The 27925-nt window shown below is 42.3% G+C and overlaps 1 non-coding gene and 1 pseudogene across 1 annotated transcript; both read left to right on the forward strand.

The window, feature by feature from the left end:
• LOC140245738 (eukaryotic translation initiation factor 2D-like) overlaps positions 1–27925 on the forward strand; it is a 335728-nt pseudogene that overhangs the window by 98708 nt on the left and 209095 nt on the right.
• Positions 21883–21957, forward strand: Trnav-aac (transfer RNA valine (anticodon AAC)). Its single transcript has one exon. It is a non-coding gene; the product is annotated as a tRNA-Val (tRNA).

Genomic DNA, 27925 nt, shown 5'->3' on the forward strand with positions numbered 1-27925 from the left:
GATTTCGTAACGAAATATTCCATGCGACACTTGGCACCCCATGGTTTTTGTTCATGGTTTAAACCATGGTTTCATTTGTACCACCTTCGTGAATTCGGGGCAATGTGTTTTGACAATGCAATATGTAGAAGGTCTCCACACTGAAATAGTATAGTGTTCTTTTGTACTTAAAGTCATTAACCATGTGGCATTGATTCTTGGTCTTTCACTTCATTATTTTTTTCCCTGCAAATGTGCAAGTTATTTGAAAGTGGTTGCATTTGTTAGGTTTTTCTAATTTACATGTTATAGTGTTATTGTTCAATATGATAGGAGTATAATGTGTATATGCCAGAATTGACTAATGACAGAATGCTGAGCAGTTTCTTTCTTTTTCTTTTTCTTTTTTTTTTGCAAATGATTACCTTACCTGTGTAAATTGACAATCTTTGCTATACAACTATCTTTATTATGACATTTCATATTTAAAAGATATAGGCCTACATGCAAGTCGTCAGCACAGATTTGTTATCTCTATATTGTATATCACATCACATTACTGTGAGAGCAGTTTCTAAATACATGTAGCACATTTGCAATTAGAACCTGAATACTGAAATCATGCCTAAATCACCAAAGCCTACTCATCATTTACATATTATGAATATTTAGTTTTAACCTTTGTTTCCTTATTTGCATGTTTTGTTATGTTGATTTTGTGCATGAATATTTATGGTACAACCCACATTTACATGCAAACCCATGCCAAATTATGTGAAGAATAAACTGGCTACAAGTTAGTTAGCAAGGGGACTCCTTCCAAGTAACACATGTGTGCTGCCCAAGTTTGCTTTTAGTGTGATGAGTGCTGGAGAGCTAAGCGAACCCGAGCCCTACATAAGTAATGTGTTAGATTCTTATTCACTGAAATATCAGAACAAGATATGGTACCTGTGTTGGCCTAATTGTTAAGCATCAGTTTACCACTGAGAAAAAAAAAATGTGTTCTGATGATAGAAACCTAATCAGGGTTCTAGATAAAACTGAGTGAATGTTGTTGGCCTATGTCGAAATAATTGACTTGAACAGATTATTTCTTGTGTCTTTTCTCCTTGTAGGTGAACAAGACATTGCATCATGCATGGTTGCATTGTATATGATAAATAAGAAAATGTATAAGATAGCCTCAGAAATTGTTGGATTAATTATTAGACTATTACAGGTGTCACATTATTCAGTCTAGAAGACTGAAAATGATCTGATTCCCAACATCTTTGTGTCTATCTGTGAAATAATTCCAATTAACCCTATTCATACAGAAAATAGGTACCAGGTAGGCCTAAGCCATACCAATGACCAACTTTCTAACCTATAGTATTCCGTGCATGTGTCAGTTGTGAAGAAAATCATCCACAATAAATGTTACAACTAAGTCACATTTGAAATTACAAATACATGACAAGTTGTACCGGTATGGTAATGAAAATGAACTATTGGTTAGATCCAATGCAAGTTTAGATATACGGCAACATGGTACTTCTCTAGCCTACTTGTGTTTCAAATTTTTGAAGACCTATTAAAAAAAAAAGAAAGAAATGGGTTTGCCATGAAGATTGCATTTCTTGACAATGTGCATGAAAAGTTTAAGATATACTTGTATTAAATAACATGTACATGTAATAACACAACCAGTTTGTGTGGCGTGTCTCATGTAATTGTAATCAATAATTGAGATTTTGTTGATTTTTTTTTTCTACGTAGCCCGACCAGACGCCGTACGAAGCACGGCAGCTACTGTGCTGGGCGCGAATATTTTTTCCGTACATGGAAACGCTATGGGACATGAATTATTCATAAGTTGAGCTGAAAGACTGAAGTGCGCAAGCGCGTGGCCAATATTTGTACACGAATGAACGGACTTCCATACTGTACATACATGATCACGTGTGATCACTGCGTGCGTACGTATACGTACGTGCTATCGCTATTCAGTTTACATTCGATTCGCAGTTAATGAGCGCCCTACGTAACCTCGCTGGTAATACTAGTATGCGGGGAGCGGAGAGCATCGTGATTGTCAGCCGGGGCAGCCGGCGTGGCGAGCGGTTCGAAGAAAATGCAGTCGATTGTGGAGAGCAGGTACACGCGCAGCTCGCGTGAAATGTACAACTTTACAAGCTACAACCACTACAGCCATAGGCTTGGAATTGATGCCACATTACCACTATTCGTACATGCATAACTGGTCAAATGAGAGCTCTTCCGAAATCTTTTGCACGCCCTTTTTGTCGATCGGGTACTGTACTAGTAGTATTCGTAAATACACCGCTACAACAGTAGGCCTATACTTCGTACTTATGAGGCGGACATGTATTCACAATCGACTTGTCACTAAAAATCTCAGTGCTGGCAAAAAAAAAAAAAAAAAAAAAAAAAAATCTCAGTGCTGCCAGTGACTCGAGCATTGCGAGTGCACTTTCGAAATACGACGATAAGATCATTACCAATCTACATGTGAACTAATAATAGTAGATCGAACTTCAGTAGAGTCTAGTTCTGCGTTTTCAAACTGATTAGTCAATTAGACGTACAAATGTGAGCTTGATTGTATCCGAATGTACAAAGTGCTATTGTAAAGAGCGCGTAGTGCGCACTGCATGCGCTTGCATTTTATTGCATTGTGAATGGCTGAAAGCCTACGACCGGTCTTAGAAATTCACCATGTCAAATCTCTACGACTGGCGCTAAGACCCAGTACGACTAGAAAATGGCAAGACTGTGACGTCACACTTTAGGTCTTAAGACCGGTGAATCGGGGCAAAATCTTGTAGTGTGCGGCAGGCTTAAGAGATCAGAGAAACAAAATGACTATCATCATAGATTGTAACGAACTTTTCTTCTCAGGTAATGTGATGGGCAAAACTTCGCTTTATCACGTGATCAGCTCTTGCCCAATCCTATAACAAGATTCTTAGTATGTGGAATATAATGTAAATTATGCATCGGTGCATATTTATCACATATTCTTTGAAACAGATTATAAAACATTGTGTATAGGCAATGTAAACATATCATTTAGAAACACGATCCCTTCTAACTCGAGCCAAATCCTCCTGAAACAGTTTATCTCCTTAATACTGTATTTAGGAAACGTTATTCTCCAATATCACTGTATTGTTCAAAAAGAGCGAAAACTGGAAAATGATGGGATACATCTGTTTCCTTTACACCTGATATTTGTGTGTGCATGATCAATCAAAGAAGTCACTTTATAGTAATTCTCGCTGAATTAGTATGGAACCTGGAAAGGGACATCGTAAAACACTTTTCTCCACAAGGTTCACAAATATTTCGCAATTATTTCACAATTATTCACGTATAATTCATTTTTTAACACTCTCCTCACACAATAAAATCTTATTCGACCTAGGCACACCCTACGTGTATGCGCTCCTCCACTTAATGAGTTTGATTAGAGTATAAAAAACTCGTAAACTTGCCTGAAATCATGTAGACAGTGTTTATTTTTCATCCGTTTCTGCCGGGACGGATAGCGACTGAGTGGGTGAGGAATGATTCATGACAATATTCCAGTAAATTCGGTGTTTTAACTGCCCGTGCCGCTCACGTGTTACTGTCGGAGTTCCTGTAGTCCCACTAACTTGTTTTGCTGGAGCATTACTGTGCGTCTGATATAATGCCTCCCACCAAGCCTAAGCCCACTGCCAGTACTGGCACGGATGCTGCTGAGATTGCGCGGCTTGTTACTACTGAGCTCCACCGGAGTGAGGGGTTCATCAGGCTGGTTCAAGATGCAGTCAAAGACGCTATGCAGGGTGTCATCAGCCAAATAAAAGAGCAGGACGGCAAGATATTAGACCTGGAGAACAAAGTTCGTGATCAGGCTGCAGAAATCCAAAGCCTCAAGAGCCGGGTCAAGAAGTCTGAGGAAGCCTTGGTTGGAGTCACGAATGCTATGTCTCATCTTGAGCAGTACAGCCGTCGAAACAGTGTTCGTGTTTATGGCATCAAGGAATCGTCACATGAGGTAACTGATGATGTCATCTGTAAGTTTGCAAAGGAAAAGCTTGGCGTAGATCTTGCTCCAGATGAAATTGATCGATCACACAGAGTATCTCCCCCTCCACTGAGCAATCCAGATGCAGATCCTGCACGCAAGAAGGGCCCTCGTCCCATCATCGTGAAATTTGTTTCTTATCGAGCCAGAGCGATGTTCATTGCTGCCCGCCGTAAGCTGAAAGGGTCGGAGTTCTTTATTAACGAGGATCTCACTAAGAAAAATCAAGCCCTCTTCACTGCTGTCCGAAAAAATCCAAAGGTCATCCGAGCGTGGACCATCGATGGCAGAATCTTTGCGGGTATCAAGAACTCTGAGAATGGTTTGAGTCGCAAACTGATCACATGTGAGGCTGACATTGGAAAATTGTAAAAGATATAGTGATGAATTATTCCAGCACTTCATTTACCTAGTAGTAGTATGGTATTATTACATGTACTCAGTACTTCACATTTCATCTTCAATACTATTGCCACTCCTACAATGTACATGTATTTACTAATGGGTTTGTTCATTAGTTGTACAGTGAACTCTCATTATAGATTGCTGTTGTTGTTGAAATATCCAAATAACAAAGTAATTTTCTTGACCATGGGCTTGGAATGAATATTTTAACGTATTTTATTGTTTCTACAACCAAAAGATTTTTGATATGGCAAAGAAATGCCATTGGACATATGGTGTTTATTCATAGTGAGGGTCCACTGTATTGCTTTATATGGCATGTATAAACATGTACAACATTTTTGTTGAATTTTTACGTAGTACTGTATTATTGGTACTTCACATTTCAATACTATTTGCCATTCCTACATGTATGTACAAGGACATTGTATTAATGGGTCTTGTTCATTTATTAGTTACAGTAAGTAGGGTGGATACATGTACTTATATACAAGTTGTAAGTATAGTAAGTATACACAATGTAGGGTGGATACATGTACATGTAAGTATTCAATTTCTCCTGGCAGAAAGCCCCCAGGTTTTTATTCATTGCCTTTTTACCTTTAATGTGTTTGTTCATTGAAGTTTTTGCAAATATCTTCTGTTAGTGTGTGTGTGTATGTGTGTATGTTCTTGTGTGTGTATGTGTACCTATGAACCTTTTTAATGCAAGCGTTTTTATACTGTCTACCTTTCTTGCAGCATTGTGCTGTTTTCAAGAGCCTACATGCAGATTGTCATGTTTAGATTTTGAAATAACATGAAAAATGTTGCCCAATGACTTTGAACTGGGTGTTGACCTTGACGATGACTTAAATTCCACAGTAAGGGAATGTAATTATGTAAGTTGTGATGACTTTCAGGAAAAGCTTGCATGCAGCGAACCACATGAGAATTTTACTATGCTTCATATAAATGCTAGGAGCCTTGTTAAAAATCATGATAATTTGCAAGTGTTGCTTGAGTGTTTACACCATGATTTTTCTTTCATTGGTGTCTCTGAAACTTGGTTTAAGACATCAACTGATGCTAATTTATTCAAGTTGCAAGGTTACTCCCTAATCAACATCTGTAGACCTGATAGCATTGGTGGTGGTGTTGCCTTATATATTAAAGACTCCATCGATTATAAGCTACGGTGTGATTTGTCTGGTAGTAAACCTGGTTATGAGTCAATTTTTATTGAAGTTGATGATAAGGAAAAGCATATTGTAGTTGGGTGTACTTATAGGGCTCCAAGAAGTGATATTGAATCATTTTGTGATAATATTGAAGAGCATATGCAAACATTATCTAGGGAGAACAAGTTTGTTTATGTTATGGGTGACTTCAATATCAATCTGCTAAATTCTGATTATGATGATAGTGTGAAGGGGTTCTTGGATCTTATGTATTCACATAATATGTTCCCTCTCATCACTAAACCTACTCGCATTACTGACACCTCTGCTACCCTGATTGATAATTTTTTCACAAATTGTATTCAAAATAATGTTGAGAGTGGTCTTATATTTTCAGACCTATCTGATCATTTGCCTATTTATTGTATAGACAAAGGAAAAGTAAGCATATCAAATGGTGAAAGAAGTATAAAAACTAAGCACGCAGTCAATGCTGAGAACATATCTATTTTCAAACAGAAGCTTTTAGAAGTTGACTGGCATGACCTATATAGCTTAACTAGTGCAAATGATTCATACGATTATTTTATTAATGTATTTGGTGATGTGTATGACAAATGCTTTCCTGTTGTTGAATCATGTGCCAAGAAGGGATGTAAGAAACCCTGGATCACACATAGTTTGCTTGGGTCCATTAGGAAGAAGCATAAGCTCTATAAATTATTCATTAAACATCCAACCTGGATAAATAAGAAGAATTATGTTGATTACAAAAATGAATTGACAAATGTTGTGCGCTTTTCAAAGCAAAAATATTTTAGAAATCTATTCCATGATATAAAAGGGGATATCAAAAAAACATGGTTCCATATAAACAAATTGATCGGAAAGGGGAAATGTCACAATCTTCCCTCAGAAATGTATAATGGTGATATTTCATTAAGTACAAATACGCAAAAGGCTGAACATTTCAATCAGTATTTTGCAGGAATTGCTGCTAAGATAAGTGAAAAGATCCCAAGTACATCCAATACTTTTCAGGATTATTTGAAACCTACAAAAAACAGCAAATCTTTATTTTTGAAGCCCACTACTGCATCTGAAATAATAATGCTAGCTTTATCACTGAAATCCTCTAAGTCATCAGGTTCTGATAATATAGCTCCTAGGGTTGTCAAAGAGTGTATCCATAGCATTGCTGTCCCATTGTGTGACATATTTAATAAATCTCTGTCGCAAGGAATAGTTCCAGACAAGATGAAAATTGCCAAAGTAGTTCCTGTGTATAAGAAAAGTGATAACAGAAACATTGAAAACTACAGACCCATTGCCTGTATTTTCTAAATTGTTAGAAAAGATTGTATGCTCAAGAGTAAATAATTATTTAGCTGTAGAAGGCATTTTGATCCCCGAGCAATTTGGTTTTCGCAAATATTCTTCTATTATTATGGGTGTATTGCATTTAACTAACATTATTGCTCATGCACTTGATGAAGGGAAATTTTGTCTAGGCATTTTCTTAGATTTGTCCAAGGCGTTTGACACCATTGACCACCACATTCTTATCTGCAAACTTAAATCTTATGGTATTCGTGGAGTTCCTTTAGACTGGTTCAAAAGCTATCTGCAAAACCGAATGCAGTTTGTGGTTGTCAATGGGACCAAATCGCTTTCCACCCACATTGATTGTGGAGTGCCTCAAGGCTCAGTGTTAGGCCCACTATTATTTCTTATCTATATCAATGATATCATCAGTGCTACATCATTTTTTACTTACTCACTGTTTGCTGATGATACAAGTCTTCTGTCCTCCCACAAGGATGCGTACAGTTTAATATCTTCAGCAAATGAAGAACTTAACAAACTTTATCGTTGGTTTTGTTGTAATAAATTGTCACTTAATCTTCAGAAGACACAATGTGTTATTTTCAGAACAAGGAATAAGAGGATACCTGTAAACACCCCTTCTCTCATTATTGGTGGACATCAGGTAGCTACAAGCGAAAATGTATTATTCCTTGGTATTACTATCAATGAATTTCTGTCATGGAAGCAACACATACGAAATCTATGTTCCAAAGCTTCTCGGGGTGTTGGTGTGATGCATAAGCTAAAATTTATTGTTCCTAAAAGTGTCTTGACTACACTGTATAATAGCATCATAATGCCTCACTTGATGTATTGTAATGTTGCCTGGGGTAATACTTATAACAGCCATCTTCATAAATTGTTTATTGTACAAAAGAGAGCTATCAGGCTAATAACAAGCTCACACTTTACTAGGCCAAGTGCCCCCCAGTTCTTACAGCTGAGTTGTTTACCTCTAAACGAGTTAGTGTGTTTTAACTCATTGGCATTCATGTACAAGCTTCACATGTCCAGTTCTCCCTCCTTATTTCTAGATTTGTTCGTCAAAAACTCAGTTGTTCATTCCCATAATACACGACAGAAAAACCTTCTGCATCTACCTCGTGTAGCTACCAGTATTGCCCTAAATTCTTTTTATTTGTCTTGCATAAAAGAATGGAACATGTTGCCCTCAGATGTTAAAGATAGTACCACTTTTTCCAGATTTAAAGTGTTGGCTCGGAAGTATTTGCTTCATCGATATTCTCAGTCTCATTGATGCTGCTCCTTTTAAATTCTACATACATGACTTCATCTCATCGCTTTCCATTTGAGTAACATAGTCTAATGCCAATTATGTTTTGCTTTAAAATTCCATAGGTAGTGTGTGTGTGTGTGTGAGGGATTGAGGAATTCCACTAGAATTATTCTATGGCTTTAATGTTTGTATATAGTAGTGAGTTGTTATATTACATGTCTTAACTTGCCTTTCCAGGGGTTCTTATTATACAAGCTTGCTTTTCTAAGACCCCTCCACTTTACATCTATATGCATCTACATGCATTGTCAATTTATATTCAATTCTGCAAATTGTTTTAATCACATATTCAACAATGTATTCCTTTGTTACATATTATTGTTCTTATGTAATTTTTGTATTGTGGAAACTTTTAATAAACTTGAAACTTGAAACTTGAAGGTTTATGAAGATTTTATGATAATTTCACAATGTATTCACAAATTTTGACAATTATTTCATAATTTCGTGCGACATTCATGCATAATTATGGCACTTTTTCTTCTGTCCTATCAAAGGAGTACCGTCGAATATTCTCGCACGTCTTGTGTACCGCATGCATTATGAGTAGTTCATGACGCACTGCCTTGCTGCGAATCGACGGCGTCGCAAAAACTTTTGACCATGTAATATAGTTTAGTGACATTTCTATCAATGGAAATGCATGTATTTGTGTCTGAAATTGATATGAACTGAAAGTGTGGTTTTACACATCATTTTCAAATTTCAACAACTGCACGAGTCATAATATTAGTGAAAAAAATAAATTTAAGGAGTTGCATTTCACAGGTATGAATCCGCTTTCACTGCGCACCGACAGCTAGAATGATAGTATCAATGATATTAGTTTTCAGTGATGCGAAAAACCTTACTTCAGCTAGATTATTTACACTTTTTTTATTGACAACTTCCGAAATATTCCATCAAAAATGTCAAGGAGATCATTTAAATTCAGTTATGTTCAAAAGCTCCATCGTGTGGGAGGGAAAATTCTCCCCGCTTACAACCCCTCCCCCCCCCCCGCTCGGTCCTCCTCCATAGACTTAGCACACTTATCTATGGGGGGTTGACAATTTTCTTAAAGTTCCCTAGAATTGTGCACCAGATCGTTGAATTTTGAAAAAACATACAAATAAACAAACAAATAAAAATGCAAAAGCTTCTGCGTTTAGGGAGGGGAGATAACATACATGGGTGCCTACCGCTTCCCCGCTCGGTCTCCCTCCATAGACTTAGAGCACCGCACCAAAAGTGGGCGTCAGACCGTTAATTAGAATTCTAAAAATGCCAAAGGTCCTACGTGTGGGAGAGAGATACACCCTCCACTTGATCTTTCTCTTCTACTAATGCCAAGACTGTCGCCTGTAAGGAGGATACCCCTCCCCCCACACACACACACACTTCACTGTCTTCTTTGATAGGAAAAAATCCAAATATCTCACCAAAAGTGTGAACCAAATAGCTAATTTTCAATTGCGAAAATGCAAAATCTCTCTCGTTTGCGGGGGGGGGGAGATGTTTACCCCCTCCAACACACCCCTCCCGCTCGCTCCCTCGCACGTATATGTATCCTCAAAGTTTTGCTCTCCCTCCCCCTTTCCCGAAAACAGATCGACGCCTGGGTTTGTGTGTGTGTGTGTGTATTTTTGTGTGTATATGTGTGTGTATGGGTGTGGATGATAACTACACAGGTTATTTTGATATCAAGCGAGGGGGATATGGGGAGGGGGACCCACTGCAATCATGTTTGTGTTGGCGTAGGCTGTGAGATAGGGAAGGACCCAGGGGGTCTGGAAGGTTACCCATGGAAAATAAAGATCTTAGGAATGTATTTTTCAATTACAAAGAGATAGTGAATAAAATCAAAAGACTTTTGGGATGGGGGAGGGTAATTTTTACTGTAAGGGAAAAGTGTATTTGCTAAAAGAAAAAGTAAATTGAATAATATGTTTGTTCGTCATCAGAGGTTCTAAATAGGTAGTAGCAGAGATTGATTAGAATAAAAAGAAATTCATATAATTATACGATATGGTAAAGATCGAATTTAAAGGGTCAAAATGCTATCAGGATTAAAATGAGGGTGGCCGCAAATTTGAATTATTTTATCTACATCAGTAAAAACCATTCGTCCGCTTTCCTAACCAATATGCTATTCCCCTCGCGTCGCACGCGCGTGCCGAGCTATATGCAACAGAAGACTTTAACGTCCCCACCTACCTCCCCCTGTGTGCGCTCCCCACCGGTGTCCACCCGTACGCCAGCCCGCTCTTCCTCTTCTTGCTCGCAGCGACGTAGCCACTGCTTGTGTTGGAAGTTGCTCTCTTGAAATCCCTCGTGATCGGCTTTTTCAGCTGCGATCAGGTCGGATCTTTTCTTTTATTCTGTGTGTTAATAGTTATAGATCATTTTGATTATGATTTTGATTCGTTTTCATCCTTTTGTGAAGTGATATTTTACGAATCTTTTGCGGCTCGTTTCTGTCTTAGTTGGCGCGTTTTTGCCCCATAGACATTGTACACGAGCCCTACCACCTATCGTTGCTGTGTATTCGTAGCCTCGTTCTTGGTTTGTTTTTTTACATAGCTTCATTCCTAAGACCAGAGCACCCTGATTTCAGTGCTTGCTCGGTCCCCCATCCACCCGGAGTGATTTTTTAGGGTCCTTTTAGCCAAAAATTTCCCGGTACTTTTCCATCACTCGTTGTTTCCGTGTGTGGGGACTGTACCTATTTGCGGACTTCCCCCCTTCCGGACGGGTCTTTTTAGGGACTCTTTTGTTGTTTTTAACACTGTAGAATTATTTCTACCTTGTGCTAACTTATATTTTTCTCTTTTCAGGTTTATGATGACTCCCAAGTGTGGCAAATGCCATAAATTCCTGCTGCTGTGGGACACTCATCGGAAGTGTGCTCGTCACAGGACTTGCAGAAAGGCTAGCCCCTGCAATGTTTGTGTCTTGTGGGACGATGCACTGTGGGCCAAGTTTTCAGCTTGGTTGGAGAAACATCCCTCTCTTCCGAAAGCGGCAGTGGGTAAGTCAAGGGGCCAGGCCTCGGGTTCCGACTCGGTCATCTCTCGGCGCCCCAGTCCTTCTCAGGACATCTTAGGTCTAGAATCGGAACCGCTAGATTTTAACGAGTCTAGTTCCGATGATGTTAGCTCCGGCCATAGAGGCTGGCTCCAAAATTCAAGTGAAGAGCGTTCTCCGACCGCCGTAGGCCGGAACCGGACCCGAGTGTACCTTCCGGCCCCGCTAAATCCGGTTCCTCAGGCCCAGGCTCCGGTTGGCTCCGCCCCGCGGCTGGGACTGGAGCATGGTAGCGCGCCCGAATCCCGTAACCCGGTCGGCTTCGCCCCGCGTTCGGATTCAAATTTGCGCCAGCTACCATTCCACTTGAATTTAGGGCAAATCCTCCAGTCCCAGGACCCGGTTGGCTTTGCCCCGGAGCGGGATCAGGGATCAGGGGGAGGTGCGTGGGATAACGCCTCAACCCCAGGCGGTCGTTACAGCCAGGCTTCTTGCTCCGCAGGTGACCGGTCCAGGTTTATTCCGTGGGACCAGCCTAAGCCGTAAACGCCGAGGGGATATAGCCGCGGGTTTTCTGCCCCCTAAGCGGGCCCCCGCTGCGCCTGAGGTTCCCGCCGCCGCCCCGGACGCCGGCAACCCTGTGGACCTGCTCCGCCATGCGGCCAAAATAATGGGTTTTTCCCTGCACGCGGGGAACGAGGTCCCCCGGTCCGCATCCTTCTGTGGATTCGCTCCGAGCCCCAGGATGCACCCTAGGCTTCGGACCAGGCCCGGCCTCGGCCCAGGGACATCGTCCCCAGGCTCCTGCGGCCCTCGGGGCTCCCCCGGGGAAGAAACTTTCCCTCCTGCGGTTTCAGATCCCCTTCCCCTGGTGGGTTCTTCCCAGGCCCTGGGGTTTTCCCCGGGCCCTAGGCCTGGCTCTTCCCAGGCCCTGGGGTTTTCCCTGGGCCCTAGGTCTGGCTCTTCCCAGGCCCCGGGGTTTTCCCCGGGCCCTAGGTCTGGCTCTTCCAAGGCGCCGGGGTTTTTTCCGGTCCCTAGACCTGGCTTTTCCCGTAGCCGTGAGCCCCAGTCCCCGCTTCCTAGGGCCGGTGTTCCTTATGCTGGGGGGAATCCTTCCCGCTACCGCCCTCTTACCCGCCGGATACCGGGTTTGATAGTGAGTCATCAGTCTCCGGGTCAGTCCTTACAGTTGACGACCCCGAGCCCGTTTCCATGGGGCAGCTAGTTGGGGACAGAGCCCAGGCGCTGCTGCGCAAATATATGCCGCAGTTTTACGCAGCCGACCAGGGTGATGGGTCTCAGTCAGAGCCACAGGCTTCCCTGCTCTTCAAATCACGCCCAGACGCGGGTAGTGGTCTCCCCTTGATAGCCGATTTCCAGGCTGAATATGCCCGGGTCACGCAGGAGCCGAAACTCCGCTCCCTTGCAGCTTTGCGGAGGGATTTTCGGTTCCCCCACGGGGATTTTCAGAAATTTCTAGCCCTGGATTCCCTTTCCCCCGAGATTCTCCATGTCGCTGACCGGAAACCCGGCAGAAACCCCCTGCGGGGGCAGGAGTACAGAGAGAGGGACAAACAATGGGCCAGGATAGCCAAACTGGCTCATTCGGCCATGCGCCTGGCGGCCTATGGAGGGTCCGTGGCTAACCTCCTTTCCCAGGCCGATCAATACCAGGTCTCCCTGGAGGATAAACAGGAATTAACGTCCATCCTCCTGGCCATATAGGAGGCCCAGTGGTCTCAGGCATCCAGGGCTGCACTTTATACCTACCGCCGGAGGCGCACCATGGCTCTGCAGGCCATGGGTTTCCCTTCCCGGGATGCAGACCAGATTTGGACCTCCATCCCTTTCCACGGGCCCTACCTTTTTGCAGGCCGAGCAATTCAGGTGTTTGATGACGAGTGTGCCTTCAGAAAGAGGGCCGACGAAACAGCCGCCCAGCTCCTACAGCCCCGCCAAGGTGGGCAGAGGAACATGCGGAGGGCTGACCGTGCCCGCCCAACTGCGGGACGGCAGGTGACAGTCACAGTGCCGGTACCGACCCTGCTCCCCTTTGGTAACAGGGGGCACGCGCGGTCGAAGCCCTCCAGGGTTCGACATCGGGGTTTTTTTAAGTCCCACCGCGGAGCCCCCAGAAATGGGCAGAGCTTTTGACTTCTTGTCCCGAGCGTTGGGTCCTCCGGGCCGGGTCGGTTGCCACCTGCAGGCGTTCCTACCGGCCTGGGCCGCCATTACGGACGACAAATTTGTGCTATCCGTCGTTCAGAACGGGTTCGTGATAGGTCTATCAGACCCGCTCCCGGGCGGCTCACTCAGGGCCCTCTCCCCTCCAGGCATACGGCATTTCCGTTCCAATATGGCTGGCGAAATTGCCGCGCTCCTCGAAAAGCAGGCCATAGAGCTGGTTGTAGTCCACCCCCGCCTGTGCCTGTCACCGGTGTTCATGGTTCCCAAACACTCGAGGAAGTTTTGTATGATTTTGAATCTCAAGGCCATAAATCAATTCATCCAGGCAGTACACTTTCGCATGGAAACTCTGGCCTCGATTCTACCCATGTTAAGGCCCGACGATTGGGCAGTGTCCATCCATCTAGCCGATGTTTACCATCATGTTCCGATCGCCCGCCCGTCCCGGAGGCTTTTAGGCTTCACCTTCGCGGGATGGGCCTATCAGTTCAGGGCGCTCCCCTTTGGGTTAAGGCCCGCCCCCCGTCTGTATGGTCGCCGCCTTTCTACGGCAAAGAGGGATGTGGGTATTCTGCTATCTCAACGACTGGTTGATAGTCGCAAGCAGCCCTCATTTGCTGATGGCACATCGGGACTTCATCCTTTCGGTTGCGCAATCCCTAGGCTTTCTTATAAACGGGGAAAAGTCTGCGCTAACACCGATCCAGCTCGATACATTCCTAGGGGCCGAGATTGACTTGCCGAACCAGCTGGCTCGTCCTACTCTGGAGCGGGTCGGGACGATTCTAGCCACCGCAAGGTCCCTGCAGAACAGGCGGGATGCCCCCGCGAGGACATGGCTCCAGTTTTTGGGGTATCTCGCGAGCTTGGTGGACATGATCCCCGACTGTTGCCTGCACATGCGGCCGTTGCAAATTCACGTCCTGTAGGCATACAGACCGAATACGGATCCGCTTTCTACGTCGATCCTAGTCTCCGATCGCATCCGGGCTTGCTCAGTCCAATGGATGCGCTGACCGTTCCTCAACCAGGGCAAGCCCCTCAGAACGCCCCTGCCCTCGATAACGGTAATGACGGATGCGTCGTTGTTGGGGTGGGGAGCGGTGTGCGCCGGGGACATGGTCTCGGGGAATTGGGCTCACCTCCCACGTCTACCGCACATCAACCAGCTCGAGTTTCGGGCCGTGATGTTAGCGTGCAGACACTTCCGTGCAGCCCTTGTCGGCAGGACAGTTTTGATTCAGACCGACAATGTCACGGTGTCAATGCCTTGGCAGCCCTCTTCTGGAGGTGGTGCAGGGTACAGGCGATTCCCCCGTGGCAGTTTACCTGCCGAGGCAGTTTTCTTTCCAGGGGCAGGGGATTACCATCCGAGTGGATGCTACACCCCGAGGTCTTTGCATGGCTACAGACGACCATGGGCCCCCTTCAGTCTGAACCACCAGCTCCGGCCCTATTGCGCCCGGTCCCGGGACCCGGAAGCTTGGATGGTGGACGCATTCTCCTTTCCCTGGGGGAGGGGATTCGGGGGTATGCCTTTCCCCCGATCGCCCTCATTCCCCGGGTGTTGGAGAACATCCAGGAGGACGAGGCGTCCGTTCTCCTGATAGCCCCTCTGTGGCCCAGGAGGCCCTGGTTTCTGATGTTAATGAATCTGAAGAGTCACCCCCGGGCCCTGCCGGGTCACCTGGACCTGATCAGACAACGGTTGTCCGGGACGACGCACTGCAACCCGACAGCATTACACCTGACTGCGTGGCCATTGTCGGGCAGGCGGGTAGGCAGGCGGGGCTCTCCCATAGGGCAGCAGTGTTCATTGCCCACGGTCATAGAGACTCGACGGTACAGTCTTACAACTCTAGGTTGACCACGTATTTTGCCTGGTGCGAGGAGCAGGCGCTAAGTCCCCGGACCACGCCTCTCCATAGGATGGCCGATTTCTTCATCCACCTGTTTGATAAAGATTTGGCTTTACGGACCATCAGGGCCTCCCGATCCGCAATAGCCATAGTGCACAGTGGGTTTGAAGACGGCAGTATGGTTTCCAATGTGCCTACCCTGACTAGATTGTTGAAAGCGTTCTTCTTAAAGAGGCCGCCCACGAAGACTTTACTTCAATCGTGGTGCTTGCCTCGCGTTATGAGAGCATTGGTGGGACCTCCCTTTGAGCCGTTGGCCAAGGCGTCCCTTGCCAGGCTCACTTGGAAAACTGCTTTCTTACTGGTGGTGGCCTCTGGTCACAGGCGGAGCACATTACATGTGTTGTCCACCGTGCCAGGGCACATCCGTTGGGAGCGTGATGGTGTGAGATTGATTCCGAGCCCCACGTTCATCGCCAAGAACCAAACAAGCTCCACGAAGCCAGTGGAGATTTTCATTAGTCCGTTGACGGCTTTTTCGTCTGTTCCCGAGGACAAAGTGTGGTGTCCTGTACGATCCCTCAAATGATACTGGACCGGACAAAAAGTTTCAGGAAGCATGATCAGCTCTTTCTGATCTGCAAGGAACTTCACTCACCAGCCTCTCGGGATTCGGTGTTGAGATGGATAGTTAACGCTATCAAGGCAGCAGGCCCGGAAGCTCTTACGGGACCTGATCTACCCCGCGCGCATGATACAAGGAGTATCAGCGCATCGTGGGCTCTGTTTGCTGGTGTTAGTCAGGAGGACATCCTGAAGGCAGCGTACTGGTCCTCGGCCAACTCATTCATCTGTTATTATCTGAGGGACGTCCCGGCGTCTGAAGCGGTCTTTTCTGGTGCGGCCTTGGCTTCCGCGTGCGAGACATCTAGACCTACATCCTAATTGGTGAGTTTTAACGCTCCTCCCCTTTTCTGTGTTGGTCTAGCATATTGTTTAGGAAAGCGGACGGATGGTTTTTTACTGATGTAGATCATAAGAATCAGGACTGATTCTATTATCTACGAGGTAAAAACCATCCGTTCGCTTTCGTTCCCACCCTCCTTCCCCTCTCCCCGTGTTAGGGGTCTTTTTCTGCGGTATTTAGAGGAAGAGCGGGCTGGCGTACGGGTGGACGCCGGTGGGGCCCGCACACAGGTGGAGGTAGGTGGGGACGTTAAAGTCTTCTGTTGCATATAAACTAGCTTGGCACGCACGTGCGACGCGAGGGGAATAGCATATTGTTTAGGAGAGCGGATGATATGGATGGTTTTTACCTCGTAGATAATAGAATCAGTCCTCATTCTTATGTTACGTGTTAAAAACGATTTTGTTAATGTAGAGAAGTGAATGGGATGGAATCTCCTTTGATTACATCTTCGGGACAGGTTGAGGAAGATTTGTGTGTTTGTTTGTAATTATGATATCAGATTACTAAAGCTTAGAACACCGTTTTATTCAGAACTTTTGAGGACATGGCAAGAAATGAAACCTTGCAGGAATTTTAAAAGAGGAAATTAATCCATTTTAAAAATTAAGGATTATATGTGAAAAGGGGAAAGGTTTCTTGTGAGGATTTGCATAGAAAAAAAAAATTCTTAAAGCAAATATAGAAAAAAGATCGTAAAAGAGCAGCAATATATTTTCATGATTTGGGATTACATTGTGAAACTATAGTTAAAACTTGGAAAATAGGTGATGTACTTGTAGGAAGGCGGAAATATAAGGGAAACAATCATGTATGATTTCTGTTCTATTGACGAAGAGGAATGTAACATTTTAATGAATTTTTTGAAATTGTAATTTTATTCATAGATGTCCCATCCACAAAGGTACGTGTATGAGCTATTTGTTGCAAATTTACGGCATACACTTTACGAATCAAAGATGTCCAAATTATTTTATATTTTCTAAAAAAAGGAAATCACATATCTTTTTTAAAGACCAAGAATGACAATGCTTTTAACAAAATTCAGGGTATTTTATTATGAATTATTGCATGGAGGGTTTTTTTTTCCAGAAAGGAAAATCTTATCAAGTTTGCCTTCATTGAAAATAGTTGGTGTTCATTTTGTAAGCAAAAGCTAGAAAAATATAAACATTTATTCTGGGATTGTGTGTACAGTCAAAGAGAAATCCGGCTGATTTTTAGACTTTTACATATGAACAACTATAAATTAGGTATCCTGGGTACTCAGAACCTATAAGTGATTGGGATAAGGAGTAAGAATGTGTTCAAAATTTATAAAAATATCACAATGAACAAGGATGATGACATAGCAGCTTCACCATTAGAATGAGTGGGGGCTCTAGGAAGCAGAACAAAAGAAGAATGCATGCTTAATCCTACACTGGTGGCATTGTCCGAGCGGTAGGCCTATTGTAATGAATTACATTGCTACTTTTCTAAAATGATAGTTATGTGACCCTCCTACTCATGCATTCTTATGGTGAGCTCCCACTCATGCATCAGGTCGGATTTGCCTCCACCGATGAAACGCGAACGCGGTCGCCTAGCAACACTAGCCTACAAGATTCGCAAGGAAAAACAATTGTCCACCAGGATTCGCATTAATGGGACCGAACTCGTTCTTCACACCCGAAAACCGGCACGAAACGTCCCCCCCCCCCCCAACCAAGCTGGATCATATCAGGAAAATTAGTTCCACAACAGAGGCCTATTGCTCATGATAGTTGTTAAGCGCCCATGCAGCACCCCCACCCGCTTTTAACGCAAGGGCCCCCAGTGATCGCTTAGAGAAGAACCTAATCAGCTCCGCTCATCATTATATTTCAACTGCCTTGACGACCCTCCTGGTGTCCATGGAATAACGGTCACTGCTTCCGACTCCGCAACATTCGATTGATTGTCTGTTTGGGTTTTTTTTTTTCTTCCTCTTTTCAGTAACTGGATAAATCCCCACTGTATTAGTGCGTCTTGCTAATCGTAATGGATGTCAGTAGTTTCTAGTTGTTCCATCACTTTATGGAACAGTGTCATATGCAATATTTTATATAAATATATTAACTTTAATTGGGTCAAATGAATTGTTTTGTTTTTGTTGAGTTTTTGTTTCTGTTGCTTTTTTTTCTGCCCCTCCGCAACTCTGGCGAGTTGGCGTGTTTCCATTCCTGCGGATGCTGCTCATGATGATCAATGATCGAGCAAAAAAGTCAATACCATTTTTTTTTTCACTGATCAAATCTCATTTTCATTCTGTCTGCAAACTTGAAATAAATAGAAAAAAAATGAGCACTTACATATATAATTATATGGAATAGTTTCCAATTATGTTAAGCAGATATTTTGTTTCATTCTCTTCAATCTGAGTATAACTTTGTTTCATGTGTTGTAATGGTGGGGATGGGGTTGAAGAAAGCTTACTATGAGGTGATATTCGGGAAAACTGGTAGTATTAATCAGTTGTACGCTCATTATGTAAACTCTCCTATGAGATGTTCTGTATTTGTTTGTTTTTTCTTTGTTCTCTGATTTCTTTTCCATTTTATTTCTCCATGACATTCCCAGTGAACAAATATTTAGAATTGATTTCTACATTGTATAGTTTGTCTATTATGACTTGTGAAGAAATTACATTTTTTGACTATGGCCAATAGGCACTCACTTAATATCAGAAATTACAGTGTAGGTGTATACAGTAAACATTACAGTTCTATTCGTCTCCCTTCGTCTCTCTCTCTCTCTCTCTTTATGTCCTGACCCCCCCCCCCAAATAACCTTAAAAGCTGATATTGATTGTTTGAATTATGCACGTGAAAGTATCTTGTATGAAATTAATATTTTTTTTTTGCATATAAAGGGAGGTCAGTCACTCAAATGCAGCCTGTTGTTAAATCCATGCTGATATTATTGCTAGTGCCTCGTTTTGTCTTGGCAGAGCAGACGCAGGCCATGGCCGTGTGTGCCCAACTTAATATCATCGGTTATGTCTTGTCTGCGTCCATGTTTTTTCCCGTGTCTTGTGTGTGTCTCATGTCTGTGTTTCATGTTTGTGTGTATGCGATTCTCGTTCTCTTCTTCCAGGTCTGTACATTCCCACATAACTGCAATCTCCAGGTCTAGCTCTAAGTGGAACTCTTGTCGATTCTGGTGTGATTTTCTTTATACTTTTGGCTAATCCAACACTTGTTTTTAATTCTGTGAACGATGATGAATTTTATGATACAGATGGGCGCTCTTTGACGTCCGCGCAGGAAAACAAAACTTCCACTTTATATGAAGCATACACATCGAATAAACTTAATGCTTCGGCACAAGAATTTGAATATAATTTTGATCCCCAAGATCCTGTGCAAAGTTCGTCATGTATTTATCTGACTGTAAACCCGTATAAACAATATGTTATGAATAGTGATGATGACAACCTTTTGTTAGCTCATTTGAGAATACGAAGTATAAGTAGAAATTTTTATAAATTGCGATTATTTTTTTTTAGAAAACTCTGGTAAACTTGAACTGCTCCGTTGTAGGTCTGACTGAAACATGGTTGACTCCCAATATAAGTCATTTATTTCCTATATCCGGCTTTGATTTCGTGCACAGAAATAGAAAAGAAAGAATCGGTGGTGGCGTGGGTTTATATCTCGAACAAATTTGAATATTCTATCCACGAAGAACTGAATGTCATGACTGATGTAGTTCAATCTCTTTTTGTTGAAATGGTAAACCCAAATGGGAAAAGCATATTGATTGGAGTTGTTTACAGACCCCATGGATCGAATCCGAATGATTTTTTGTTGTATATACAAAATCTAATGCAGAATTTTATTTTTACAAATAAACATGTATACGTAATGGGTGATTTTAATATTGATCTTATGAAATGTAACTCCCAACATATTTCGCAAGAATTTGTGGAAACCTTAATGTCTGTTTCTTTATTACCGTTAATTTCCAAGCTCACCCGTGTTACTGACCGATCTGCCACTTTGATAGATAATATTTTTTGTAATATTCTCCCCATTCCCGAGTCTGAAATTGTTTTATCTGAAATCTCTGATCATTATCCTATATTTACAAAAGTGCCAATTGCGTTAACTCCTAGGCAAAATAATTAAATAAGATTACGTCCAATAATCTTATCAATTTGCAAAAATTTTTAAAGACACTGATTGGTCTTTTGTATACAATAATGCCGATATTGATTTATGTTATGATTATTTTATGAAAACTATCACTTCTAAAATTCATGAACATATTCCGTTTTGTACAAGAAAAAATAGTTACAAAAGAACTCCCAAGACTCCGGTGGATAACCCAATCACTTTTAACATCGATTAATAGGGAAAAAAAAATGTTTTATAAGTATAGGAGTAACCCAATGGATAAAAATAGACAAAAATATTTGAATTATAAAAACACGCTTACTAATTTATTGCGTTTACAAAAGAGAAAATTTTATGCTAACCAGATAATGAAATATAAAAAATGATATAAAGAATACTTGGAAACCACTAAAAGATGTTATACATCTAATGGTGCATTTAGTATTTCAGAAGTATCTGGGGTAATACCTCAAACAATGTACCTGCTGGCATGGCCGAAATTTGTATTTTTTTTTTTTTTTTGCATTGATTGGAAAAAAATAATGATCACAAAATATCCCGTCATCTGATAAAGTGTTTTATGATTTTTTAGATATACCTAATCCTAAAACTATATTTTTGGACCCTACGTATAATGAAGAAGTTATTGATATTATTTATCATTTGAAAGAAGGGAAAAACTAAGGTTGTGATGGAATCGATAATTATTTGTTGAAAAATATAATTCTTCATATAATAGATCGTTAAGTACATATTATTAATTCATCACTTATGCCTGGGCTTGTACCAAATCAGATGAAGACTGCCAAAGTTATACCTATACATGAGAAATGGGAGAAGAATGATGTCAATAATTACAGACCGATATCGTTATTAACTTCAATTTCTAACATTTTGGAAAAAAATAGTATATATCCGAACTGTCAATTTTTTTAATATGAGTAATATATGTACGAACTTTCAACTTGGATTCAGAAAAAAATCACAACACCACCCACGCTTTAATTACCTTTGTGGAAGAGATTACACATACACTTGATACATTTTCGCATACAATAGGCATCTTCCTGGACTTTTCCAAGGCTTTTGATACGATTAATCACAGTATACTTCTCTCTAAGTTATCCCATTATGATATTCGTGGAAAAGCCTTGCAGTGGTTCACGAGTTATTTATCTATATCAATTTTCCACTAATAATTCATATTCATTTCTGATTAGTTTTCTTCCCTTTACGTTTGTTACATACTCAGAAAGCTGCATCACTTCGGTGATCCCTCGCATTTATCCCCAAGTTGAATTATCCTTCGGGTTTATGCCAGGTTCAAGTGTGTGTGTGTGTGTGTGTGTCTGTCACACACAAACACATTGTTATAGCTTCTGACCTGTCCATCCGAGCATTGAGAATTAAGGGTTTCTGGGACGAACACTGAACAAGGGCTTTCTATAGCTCAGTCGGTAGAGCACCGGGCTAACATTCCGGAGGTCTCGGGTTCGAATCCCGATGGAGCCCCATTTTCTTTGCTCATTTTTCCACCAATGAGTTATTTATCTGACAGATTTCAATATGTACATGTGAACGGCTTTGATTCTTCTTTGAAAAAAATCGAATGTGGCGTTCCGCAAGGAAGTTTGTTAGGCCCACTGTTATTCATAGTTTACATTAATGACATTTGTAGATATTGAGATAAACTCTCTTTTATATTATTTGCGGATGATTCCAATCTTTTTTATTCCCACCCTGACCCTGATATTTTAATTAGTACAGTGAATTATGAATTAAAGAATGTATCACAATGGATACATGAAAATAAATTGTCACTGAATATTGAATAGACAAAGTATATGTTTTTCAGTAATTCCTTACATAGATTACCAGGTAATGTTATATATATATGACACTACTCCCCTAGAAGAGGTTTCGTCTATTAAATTTTTAGGTGTTTGTATTGATAATAAGTTATCATGGAAGTGTCATATAAAATATTTGTAATGTAATTGCACGTAACATATAGGCATAATAAATAGATTGGAATATTACCTTCCTTCTGCTTTGATTGCGCTTTATTCAAGTTTGGTATTGACGTACTTGAATTACGGAATTCTTGCTTGGGGGAATACATATTCGACATTGTTAGATAAACTTTTTCTTTTGCAAAATATGACACTCAGAATTGTTTTCAACCTTCATATCCGAGCACATACTGATAAGCTGTTCCTTGAACACAAAATCCTGAAAATAAAAGAGTTGTATTTATTCTAACTTGGTCAATTTATGTTTAATTACAACTGGCACCATTTACCCAAAATATTTCATTCTTTACTTCACCGTAACAGCCATGTACATAATTATCCCACGAGACAATCTAACGAATTTCATCTTCCCTTTAAATAGTGAGATCTGTACACACTCAAAATACATTTGTTTATACCGGACCCAGATTTTGGAATAGCTTATAGATAATGATTTAAAAGAATCTGTGAAGTTAATCATATTTAAGTATAACTTAAAAAAAAAAAATTGTTTTCCATACATACCATTTAATTCTGTATAATGAAAAAACCCGTTATGTTTCACTTGACTTGAGCTTTTGTAGTGTGTCCACAGACCTTTTCTATCCCTCTCCTTTTCCCTCTCCTTTTCCTCCTCTCTCTTCCCTGCTCCTCTTTCCTCGTTCTTCATTGTCCAGTAGCTGTCTGAGTGCATTTCTTCAATTTCTGTTATTTCTGAGATTTTGCCTCTGACGAAGGTTCTGCTAGGATCGAAAGCTCAGGCCCCTTTTGACTCCATTTCTGTGTTTTGTGTTGTTGTTGTTGTTGTTGTTGTTGTCGTCGTTACGTTTTTTGTGGCCGATTGTATATCTTCCTTTCCGGTCAATTTTCCTGGCATACCTAGCCCTATAGTGTCTGTGCCATAAATATGATATGTTATATAGTTTATATGTTTGCATTCTAAAATCATAGTAAGTATTGTTCATAGTATCAGCATCATATACCAATGAGTAATGTACAATAGTATATAGAAGAATTTAGAATGAATATGCTTTATTGGTATAACAAATTGATGCTGTTGTTGTCTTGATCCCGTGTTCCACGTCTTACAAGCTTGGCTTTTTTTAGTGGAACACTGTTTTCCATCGTTGTGATTATTTACTATTTTTGTTGCCATGGCAAAGTGCATTGTTGCTTTTATCAGACGAATGTAAGACAATCTGAAAAAAAAAAACTGTACCACTTTGGATCATGTTCCCTTTTTCTTTTCTTTTTTGATGATGGAAATAAATTAACTATTGAATTGAAATTGAATTGAATTCCTATGGTGAAGATGCTATGTCATCATCGTTGTTCAGTGTAATTTGTTTGGGGTTTTCAGAGACTCCAACCCCAAGCACCTTCTGATCTGAAGATTCTCCCGCTTGAACCCCTCGCAAACGGGAGACTCCAACTTGATGTGCGCGAATTTCCTTGGGTCATTCAGGGTTCTATATAATTATGCTTTCTCGTGTTATCTCAGGCTTATTTTCAACATAGTATTACGATGGCACTAAGTAGGACCCTAAGTAATAATTCAATGAATCAACTCATATATGTTGACTTAATAAAAGTTCATTTCATATATCATGTGCAGATGCTATACATGCATGTGTATTATGAAATTGACCGGCATCTAGAAAACCATACAAGCGGGAGAAACAGAGCCAGGGCGGGAGAAATGAATCTCAAGCGGGAGAACGGGAGATTTTGTAAAAATGGGTTTTTGGCGTGAGATCTCCGGTCGAAAGCGAGAGAGTTGGAGTCTTTGGGTTTTTCAGAGTGTTGTTTTCTCTGCTCAAGGACCACAGTAGATTCCACAAATCTAAACATGGAACTGTCGATTTATGGTTTTCATGATGGGAAATTGTGAAAATCGCCCGGATTTCCCCTTTAACTCTATTATGTGGCAGAAAGTGATAGATAAGTTCGGGTTGACAGATTTTCGAAATGAAGAGTAGATAGAGATTCATATTGGGTTAATGGGGAGGGACCCTAACATAATAATTATGTTGTAGTACAATATTGTTTATATTGAAATACAAGGTATTCTTCAATGTAGGTCGAAGAGTGAAATTCCTCTTCCTGCAGAAATTCATAAGAACACTGTAATGTATTTGAACTGCATTGATTCATTGCCAGCTAGCTTCACATGCGCTTTGCGAACATTACACGTATGAAACATGGTGAACCAGTAAGACAGTGAGAAGCGTGTCAAAGTGTCTCTCTATAATGTCTCCGATTTGCGCTGTATGCGTGCGTGAGCATATCAATTTGGCGACGAGGATGAAGCACAGTTTTCTTGTTCTTAATTGGTGCCTTTTCTCGGAATTGAACATGGCTACGTTCGTGTCGATTGGAGAGTTTAATGAGGAGAAAGGAAGCTGGTCGCAGTACGTGGAACGTATGGGACACTACTTCTCCGCCAACGACATCAGTAAGGAGATCAACAAACGCTCCATCCTGCTCAGTGCCTTTGGGGCCAAGACATACAAGCTTATGTCTCGCATGTGCGCGCCACAGAATCCTGGAGACATCGAATTCATAAATCTGGTGAAAGCTGTTTTGTGGGATTTGTGGGATTAGCAACGACATATTCAGCGACATTGCCAGCCGAGGATAAACTTGACTTTGATAAAGCGGTAGCGATTGCCACCGCCATCGAAACAGCAGAGAGAAACGCAGCAGATCTCCACAAAAGTGCAGCAGTAAACAAACCTGGAGCATTCGAGGGGCCAGCGCAGCGGCAAAGGAATGTCCGCGAAGGGATCAAGCTGTCATTGTTGTGGAATGTCGTCCAAACATAATGCCCCTGAACAGTGCCCGGCGAGACAGGGGAAATGTTTCGACTGCGGAAAAATGGGACATTTCGCAAAAGTTTGCAGGTCAAAAGTGAGGAAAACTGCACAAAATGGTCGAGAAAATGGTCAAAAGGTGTATGACCAGAGGAGAAATGCTAAAAGCCACCAATTGACCAAAGAGGATGATGTTTATGGACCGTATCATGCTACCACAAAGCAAAGCCAGCCAGTGTATACTGTGAAAATGGTAGTGGGAGGAAAAGTCATTTCGATGGAAGTCGACACCGGAGCTGGGGTGACGGTGAATATTATAAGCGAGCAGACCTGGAAAAGTGACTGGACAGAAGGTGAAAGATTACAGCTTAAAGACAGCAATGTAGTGCTCCGAATATACACCGGACAGAGAGAGGATTTGCTGGGTAAGTGCACGTTGCCGGTCAACTACCACAACCAAAAAGCTGCTCTCCGCCTGCTGGTAGAGAAGGGGGCGGAGCCAAGCTTGCTGGGACGCGATTGGTTGAAAGTTCTAAAGCTCAACTGGCAGGAAGTAAATCAGTTAAACGGCAACGACCGCCTGCAAAGCCTCCTATCCACCTACGGTGACCTCTTCTTGAAAGCGGAACTCGGGACTCTGAAAGGAGTGGTTAGAAGTCGACATCGACGTCGACCCCGCCGTGCAGCCATTATTCATCAAGCCTCGATCTGTGCTACTTGCTCGTTATGATCGCGTTGATCGCGAATCGGAGCGTCTCCAACAAAAGAAAATCATCGAGCCAGTTCAGCATGTTGAAAGGGCAGCTCCATTCGTTCCTTTGACATGCAAGGCAGATGGCAAAGTACGCATCTGTGAGGATTACAGGCTAACTGTCAACAAAGCAGCCAGAGCCGACACCTGCCTGATCCCTTGGATAGGAGAGCTGTTCATGAAGCTCGTGAATGGAAAACAATTTACGAAGTTGGATATGTCGAATGCGTATCAACAGTTGAGGTTGTCGAGGAAAGGCAGGAACTGGTGACAATAAATACACATCGGTTTGTTTCAATACACCAGAATGCCGTCTGGAATTTCGACGGCACCTGCAGTGTTCAGAGCACCATGGACAATCTGTTAGCAGGCATTGATGGAGTCGCGGTATACCTGGATGATTTGCTGGTCACTGGTAGTACAGTGGACAAACACCTCAACACTCTCGAGAAGGTTCTACGCAGACCTCAAGACGCGGGGCTGCGGTTGAGGCAAGAAAAGTGCGCATTTCTCGTCAACGAGGTTCAATACCTGGGCCACAAAGTCAGCGCAGACGGGTTCCAGCCAACAGAGGGACGAGTTCAAGCCATCAACGTAGAACCCTCAATTACAGAGTTTGGCCAACTTAAACACAGGCGCCATTTTGTGCCCACCTTGTGCCCACCAAAGAGGTTCTATAATGTAGTAGAGTGCGCGCTCGCATATAGAAGCGGGACCAATTGAACGACCCGCCGCGATTAGCAAAGTGGTCTAGAAGTCGAGCATTCGCAAGGGTACCACACGTTTCTGGTAGTCAACCTCTTTCGTGCGCGCGCGCCACTGTTCAATTGACCCCATTTGTACGCACGGAATGGTGAGGGCTTACTCTATTTCATAATAGAACCTCTTTGCACGCAATGGGCACCGTAGATCGGAAAATCTCATAACAGGGTTGGCCAAACTCTGTAATAGAAGGCTCTGCATCAACGAGCTAGCTGAGCCGACAAACGTGAGAGACCTGAAGGCGTTCTTAGGCATGATCAACTATATTATGCCAAGTTCCTGCCGAATCTGTCTACAATGCTGGAACCACTTCATCGGTTGTTGAGAAAGTAGTGGGGACCAGAACAGGGAAACGCGTTCCCACAAGCGAAGGAAACACTCAAGTCAGCACAGTTGTTAACACACTATGACACCATCAAACCGCTGGTCCTCACCTGTGATGCCAACCCATACAGAGTGGGGGCAGTGCTGTCACAGGTGATGGAAGACGAGACTGAAAAGCCAGTAGGCTAAGCATCCCGCAGCTTGAATGATGCTGAGAAAAATTATTCACAATTAGACAAGGAAGGTCTAGACATCATCTTCGGAGTGAAAAAGTTTCACACTTCGGCCGTGATGAGGCAAAAAAACGTAACTCAAAATTTGGGCATTTTGAGTTATGAGCATATGGCTCCTAAATAAAATGCGCTCTTTTTAATGATGAATGTCTCAATTCTCAAATGTTAACCATTTCAGAGATAAAAAGCGTATCTTACGCACCTTTTTCACAACTTTGCCGTTTCCAGCTAGGCAAAACAACGTAACCTGAGATACGTATAGAAATGACAGAGAAAGCATTTTCGCTGTTACGGCAAACGAACGTATCTTTACATACACTGTTTTGTCATGGTGGTTTCTCAAGAAAAAAGAAGGAAATAGCGACGCCAAACGAACGTATGTCGTCATACAGCACTTTGCTGTATAAAATCAGGGCCATGCGCGCTACAGTCAGCACGGCAAAACAACGTATCAACATTGTGGCCATCACAACACACGCTACACTGCATAACTCTATGTGTATTAGACCTACGGCTACGTGCTGCAGATCCATTTCAGCCGCGGCAGTGAGTGTATGTAGTGCCGCCGCTGCTGCCGCGCCGCTT

Source organism: Diadema setosum, unplaced genomic scaffold, assembly GCF_964275005.1.
Source record: "Diadema setosum unplaced genomic scaffold, eeDiaSeto1 scaffold_26, whole genome shotgun sequence".
NCBI classification, from domain to species: Eukaryota; Metazoa; Echinodermata; class Echinoidea; order Diadematoida; family Diadematidae; genus Diadema; species Diadema setosum.